Raw genomic sequence first — 6,162 nt, 5'->3', positions numbered from 1 at the left:
ATGGTTTCAAATATTAAAAAAAAGAGATAAGAACACCTTTTAATCTCCTTGCGGCTCGCCCGCAACGCCAGGAGCCAATGCACAATTTATGACAAAACGTAATGGAGTCACTAAGGTGGCCGTCTAAGACAGGTGTTATTGCTTAGTGTGATAGGGGTTGTGTGTTAGAATATGGTGGCCGCGGCCGCGTTGGACAGGTGCCCGTTTTACACAGTTAAATTACAGTCGAACCTGCCCTTACGGCCACCTGTACAAACGGCCACTTTCTATTTCCCCCTTGCGTTTTTTCTATATAATTCAACTGTGTGTGTGTGTGTGTGTGTGTGTGTGTGTGTGTGTGTGTGTGTGTGTGTGTGTGTCTTTGCGTAGTTATGTAGACAATTGTATAATTGCACACTCACGTTATGTAGACATGCCCCGTTATGTAGACGTCCACATAATGTTTTAAGGTCACCATCGTATTTCCCGCCAAAAATTACATCATGTGTTAAAATATTTTTGAATTTGGTTCCGGTCCGAATAACGCTGTTATTTCGTTATTTCTATACACAACGCTATACACACTTCGAGTGTGTGCAGAAATTTTGGTGTCCACATAACGACAGTAGCTTTCTGATTTGTGTATCGCCGGGTGTGTGTGTGAGACCGCACGTGGCGGATCCATCTAGGAGTTGGAATCCAGAAGCTTGCTCTGCTGTACATCATGGAGCAACGCTCTGCAGTTAGTTTAATAAGAGTTTTACGGCGCTCGCAACTTCGTTAAGTCACATACACGCACGAAACACAAGTTGATTGCATTCACAACAGCTCAAAGCAGGGCTTTATTTTACTTATAAAGTAAAGGAAAACATCTCATGGTTTTAAAAAATCTTGTTTTAAAAAGATTAGTAAATAAAAACAACAGTTTACATTTTAAAACAAAAATTATCTACATTTTAGAATACAGACTAATGACTTTTATAGATTTGAGAATTCTATTTGGATCGACGACGGAGAACAGACCTTTTAATTTTGTGTATTTAAAATATTTACTTCGGGTCTCTCCAAAGTCGGACATTTTAACATTCTAATGTGTCTAATGGTGAAGTCTGTATCGCATCTGACACAGAGCGGTTTCTCATCTCAACGCAGGAGATATCCATGGGTCACGGAAGCATATATCTAAATACGTAAACGAGTAAAAACTTCGTCTCTTCTCGAAAGGCCAGAAGATTTTCATGGGTCCAGTTTGGACACTATGAAGCTTGTTGTTAGTTGTTTACTTTAGTTTTTTATTTCACAGCCTGGAGATGTAGTGAAGGAAATAATTCTCAACAGCAATTTAACTAGATTTTTTGTTTTCGGGTTTCAAATTTTTAGATTGTCTAACAGCAGCAAGAAAATGGACATCCAGGTCAAAACCAGAGGCTTGAGACAGTACACAGCTTCAAATACCTGCGTGCAATAGTGACAGACCAAGGATCAAAACCAGAAATAATCTCCAGAATAGGGCAAACTTCAACAGCAATGACCAAGTTGAAAACCAGTTGGAAAGACAGAAATATCACCATCAGATCAAAGATCAGACTCATGCGTTCTTGGTCATGTCAGTATTTTTGTATGCATGTGAATTCTGGACTTTGAATGAAGACCTTGAAAGAAGGATCAAAGCTGTGGAGATGAGATGCTTCCGAAAAATCCTTAGTATCTCATACAAAGATCACATCACAAATGATAAAATCAAACAACGGATCAAAACTGCACTTTGGACCATACCCTGACCTCACTTTGGTCAGGAAACGCAAACGGGCAAACGGCATTGGCATAGACACATCACCCGTTCATCCGGCCTTGCCAAGATGACCTTGCAAGGCAGCGTCCAGGGAAAAAGGAGCAGAGACAGACCGAAGAAGAGTTGGAAGGACAACATCAAGGAATGGACAGACCGGGACCTCAAAGACACGCTCTGAAGAGCGGAAGGAGTGGAGGAAGCTGGTGGTCAAATCTTCAAAAGCCCCGACGACCATCCACTCTTCGGGATAGGTGAAAGTGAAGTGAAGTAGATTAGTTTTAATCCCATAGCTTGGAGATGTAGTTAAGGAAATAATTCTTAACTGCAATTTAACTATTTTCGGGTTTAAAAGTGTTAGATTGTCTAATAGCAGCAAAAACATCACAGTGGACATCCAGTAAACAATCAGAAGCTTGAGACCGTACGCAGCTTCAAGTACCTGCGTGCAATAATGACAGACAAAGGATCAAAACCAGAAATACTCTCCAGAATAGGGCAAACTTCAGCAGCAATGACCAAGTTAAAAACCATTTGGAAAGACAGAAATATCACCATCAGATCAAAGATCAGACTCATTCGTTCCCTGGTCATGTCAGTATTTTTGTATGCATGTAAATCCTGGACCTTGAATGCAGACCTTGAAAGAAGGATCAAAGCTGTGGAGATGAGATGCTTCCGAAAAGTCTTTAGTATCTCATAAAAGATCACATCACAAATGATGAAGTCGAACAACGGATCAAAAATGCAATTGGACCATACCCTGACCTTCTCACTTTGGTCAGGAAATGCAAACTGCAATGGCATAGACACGTCACCCGTTCATCCGGCCTTGCCAAGATGATCTTGCAAGGCAGCGTCCAGGGGAAAGGGAGCAGAGACAGACCGAAGAAGAGTTGGAAGGACAAAATCAAGGAACGGACAGGCCCGGACCTCAAAGACACGCTCAGGAAATCTGAAGAGCGGAAGGAGTGGAGGAAGCTGGTGGCCAAATCTTCAATAGCGCCACAACGGACATCCAGTCTACGGGATAGGTGAAGGGGAAGAGAAGAAGATTGGTGAGTGAAGTGAGGCAAGACAAGGTATCGGACAGAATGAGAAACGATCATTTGGGAGAATTTTCTACGGAGTCTAACGCTAAGTCAATAGGAGTGGCCTCCGAAGAAAAATATGGAGGCTTCGGGGTGGAGCATTTTTGCTGCTTTCTTTTTCTTTGGGGTCTATGACATTACCACACACCCCAGAGAACCGTACCTAGTTTTCCGGGGGTTTTCTGATGGATTTGGTACGTCTTTGTGACACATTTCTGGAATCGTTTCATGAAATTAGTGGTAGTTGAGGCTGAAAGTTTGGTTAAAAATATGGAAGCATCCAATAACAAACCCGTCCCAGTATGCTTTTTGAAGTTAAAGCGCTCTGAGGTCAGTTCGTGTTGGAGGCTATTGTTCTTGGGAAATATTGGGAAATGATCCGCACAGTCATCCAGCACAGACCACTCAAAATCTGGGACCAGGTCAGAGGTGTAGAAAGAAAGGTCGATGGATGAAGTGTTAAGGATTTGTTTCAGTAAGTTGAGGATTTACCATTTAAAAGACAGATGTTGTTTTGAAATTAAAAAGTCTTCTATTGTTTTTTTCCTTGTTGCCAGTGGGTTTGTCTCCCCAAAGGCGGTTATGTACATCAAAATCTCCTACTAAAATAAAGGGTTTGGGGACTTTGTGTTTGAGTTTTTAAGCTGGGTAATTTTGAGGGGGTAATTTGACGGGACATATGAAGCAGATCGTGACTGGTCTTATCAGGGTGACCCATACAGCAATAGCCTGGAGGGTTGTCTTAAGATGTACATGTGTTTGTCTGTGGCGGGTGTTGTTGTCGATGTATCGTAGATGGTGGTTCAACCAGAAGCTGTTTGGTTCTCAGTGTGTATATGATGATGACCAGTAATAGCTTTTAAGTCAATGTTTGAAGCCGAGGCGAACTTTGTCTCTTGGATACAGGCCACAAGTGAGCACAGTGAAACCTGTATGTGTTGCAATTCTAGAATGGAAGGTCGGAGTCCTCTGGCATTCCAGTGCAGGACCACCACTGGACAATTTTTAAAAGATTTGGAGCACAGAGGCTCCATCTTTTCTGAGCTCTGACTCCTCCTTGTGGACGAGGAAGAGTGCTTGAGCGGCTGCCGCCCTTGATTGGGCAGCATCCAACCGGGAGACTTGGGGAGGGAGTGACGACTTCCTTCCTTCCCGGATCGAAGGTGTCATCCTCCAAAGGGAGGGGGTATCTGGCGGAGGGTTAGGGGTAGGTAGGGTAGACGAAGGGAGTTGGAAAGAAGGGGGAGAGGCTGGATGAGGGGGAGGGGGCTCCTCACACACCATCAGAGGGGTGGGGCGTGGGGAGAGAGAAGAAGAGGGGACGGAGTAAGAGTCCACCTCGTCCTGCTCTAGAACTCTGAAACATTTGGCGAGTGGCCCCTCGAAGGTGGTTACTACAGGGGTAGGAGGGACCTTCTTAGCTTTTATCGCAGTTTCGCCTATTGACCACGAGCTCTTTGAGGTCGGCAGTAGAAGTACTGGCCGATCTCGAGACCGGCCGGACTGGACTGCCTTTGCGTTTAACCAGGGACCGGGGTTATAACTGTCGGGTAGACAGTCTTTTGAGCCTTCTGAAATGAGCTGCCATTTCGGGCTTTGTACTCTTGGATGATACGTTCTTGGAACCAAGTGTTGGCCGTGGCAATTATGAGAGAAAGAAAGGACTAGCCTTCCATACCTTTTCAGGATGCCCGGTCTTGCCACGACGAGTACCCACGTCTGCGTGTCGGCATCACGACTGGCTACGGCAAAACTTCTGGCACTTGAAGCAGCGTAGAGGGTTTTGCACTTAGAGTTGCATGTCCAGAACCAAGTATGCTGCCCGAACAGTGGCTGGTGGGCAGCACGAATCGAAAGTCAAAACAATTGTGTTCCTTTCAAGGGCGGTCTCACCCCTCCGAAGAGTCATCTGGCGGGCTTCGACCACACCCTCACAATATAGCCGCAATTTTTTTATGAAGAGCAGCCTTTCACCTCATGACTGTGGACGACGCTCTTCAAGCAGTTGAACTTCTTGCGTCGCCAAGATTCACAGGAATACCACAGAAGGTCGTGAGATCCAGTGGTCCAGTTATTTCTGTTTCATATGCAAGGAGTGCACCAGAAGACAGTTTTTGGACGTTGGCGGGGATGTATCCCAGTGTCTGTGTTAAAGCATCTCCTGTCATGAAAAGGGTTCGATTTGTGATCTTCTTCTGTGCATCAAAATTGCGGATGGTCAAGTATGGCTGCTCCGGAAGCTCCCTGGGAGGAGGGAGATCACAAGCAGCAGTAAAGGTCGGTTTTCCTGGTTGTCTGCTCGGCTCGGTGGGTACACCCGCTTCTACGAGCCGAAACTTTTTAGTATCGTTGGGGACTGGGGATGGGTCAGAATGTTTTTGGGGATTCAATGTGTGTTGGAATGCTTTTCAACTCCGGGGCTCCCCGCCCACCACTGCTGAGTGAAACAGAGGAAACATTGCTTGGATGACCAGAGCTGAGCCAGGGCTACTCCGGAGTTATACTCTCCTCGAAAGTTTACTAGACCCTCCCATCAAGATTGACCCAAGGATAAACTGGAAGGGCTTCAGCTCCCAACCAATTGAGTGGCATGGGCCGTCCCACCCTCCCGTCTAAGAGGAAAAAGCAGGCCAAAGAGGTGTGTTGGCGAGGGACAGTCCGCAGACTGATCTCACGAATAATAGAAGAAGGAGAAGGAGAAAGAAGGATGGAGAAAAGGAAAATGCACCAAAGAAGATGTTGCACATGGATCCCAGGGACAGTGGGTCTATTTATATATCCCCAACCCATGGGTGAATTAATAAATATTATAGGCACCCAAAGCCCTTAAAAACCACTTGTGCTCTGGAAGTCTCAATAATGGACCATTTGCGTACCTTTGTGCAAAAGGTCAGGAGGTCGTAAAGTCCACATAATGCAATGTCCCACTAACGTTAGTAAAAAAACATACTGGACTAAAAATTTAGGTAGCTTCTTCAAATTTGGTGGACAATGGTGTTTTTGTATAGTGGACTTACACTGCAAATATTGATTGATTTGACCCATAACTTTGGATGATATGGGGTGTCCATATAATGTAGGTTTGGGGCAATGTCCACATAATGACCTCAAAACACGTATGTGTGTGTGTGTGAGTGTGTGTGTGTTTTGTGTGTGTGTGTGTGTGTGTGTGTTGTGTGTGTGTGTATGTGTGTATGTGTATGTGTGCGTGTGTGTGTGTGAATGTGTCTATGTGTGTGTGTGTATGTGTGTGTGTTTGTTTGTTTATGCGTGTGTGCACGTGCGTGTGTATGTGTGTGTGTG

This window comes from Aplysia californica, unplaced genomic scaffold (assembly GCF_000002075.1).
Source record: "Aplysia californica isolate F4 #8 unplaced genomic scaffold, AplCal3.0 scaffold00378, whole genome shotgun sequence".
Classification (NCBI taxonomy): Eukaryota; Metazoa; Mollusca; class Gastropoda; order Aplysiida; family Aplysiidae; genus Aplysia; species Aplysia californica.
This window is presented reverse-complemented; position numbering follows the sequence as displayed.